This window comes from Arachis stenosperma, chromosome 2 (assembly GCF_014773155.1).
Source record: "Arachis stenosperma cultivar V10309 chromosome 2, arast.V10309.gnm1.PFL2, whole genome shotgun sequence".
NCBI lineage: Eukaryota > Viridiplantae > Streptophyta > Magnoliopsida > Fabales > Fabaceae > Arachis > Arachis stenosperma.
Window position 1 is genome coordinate 48,950,906 of NC_080378.1, and position 1,155 is coordinate 48,952,060.

At 41.6% G+C, this 1,155-nt stretch overlaps 1 non-coding gene across 1 annotated transcript; it reads left to right on the forward strand.

Annotated features, from left to right (window-relative positions):
* The first annotated feature begins 737 nt into the window (after positions 1 to 737).
* Positions 738 to 841, forward strand: LOC130964608 (small nucleolar RNA R71). Its single transcript, XR_009080696.1, has one exon. It is a non-coding gene; the product is annotated as a small nucleolar RNA R71 (small nucleolar RNA).
* Positions 842 to 1,155: the final 314 nt, after the last annotated feature.

The window sequence follows — 1,155 nt, forward strand, 5'->3', positions numbered from 1 at the left end:
CTCCTTTTGGATTCTCTTCTGTATTGCTTGGGAGAATACTGGGAGGAGTTTCAATGACTTTCTTACTCAGCTGGCCCACTTGTGCCTCCAGATTTCTGATGGAGGATCTTGTTTCACTCATGAAACTGAAAGTGGCCTTTGACAGATCAGAGACTATATTGGCTAAATTAGAGGTGTTTTGTTCAGAATTCTCTGTCTGTTGCTGAGAAGATGATGGATATGGCTTGCTATTGCTCAGCCTGTTGCGTCCACCATTGTTAAAGCCTTGTTGAGGCTTTTGCTGATCCTTCCATGAGAAATTTGGATGATTTCTCCATGATGAGTTATAGGTGTTTCCATAGGGTTCACCCATGTAATTAACCTCTGCCATGGCAGGGTTCTCAAGATCATAAGCTTCTTCAGAAGCTGCCTCTCTAGTACTGTTGGATGCATGTTGCCTTCCATTCAGATTTTGAGAGATCATATTGACCTGTTGAGTCAACACTTTGTTCTGAGCCAATATGGCATTCAGAGCATCAATTTCAAGAACTCCTTTCTTCTGAGGTATCCCATGATTCACGGAATTCCTCTCAGAAGTGTACATGAATTGGTTGTTTGCAACCATATCAATGAGTTCTTGAGCCTCTTCAGGCGTTTTCTTTAGGTGAATAGATCCACCTGCAGAATGGTCCAATGACATTTTCGAAAATTCAGAGAGACCATAATAGAATATATCTAATATGGTCCATTCTGAAAACATGTCAGATGGACATCTTTTGGTCAGCTGCTTGTATCTTTCCCAAGCTTCATAGAGGGATTCACCATCTTTTTGTTTGAAGGTTTGAACATCTACTCTCAGCTTGCTCAGCTTTTGAGGAGGAAAGAATTTATCCAAGAAGGCAATGACCAGCTTATCCCAGGAGTCCAGGCTATCCTTGGGCTGTGAATCCAACCATATTCTAGCTCTGTCTCTTACAGCAAAAGGGAAAAGCATGAGTCTGTAGACTTCAGGATCAACTCCATTCGTCTTTATAGTCTCACAGATCTGCAAGAACTCAGTTAAAAACTGATAAGGATCTTCAGATGGAAGTCCATAAAACTTGCAGTTTTGTTGCATTAATGCAACTAGCTGAGGTTTCAGCTCAAAGTTGTTGGCTCCAATGGCAGGAATGGAGA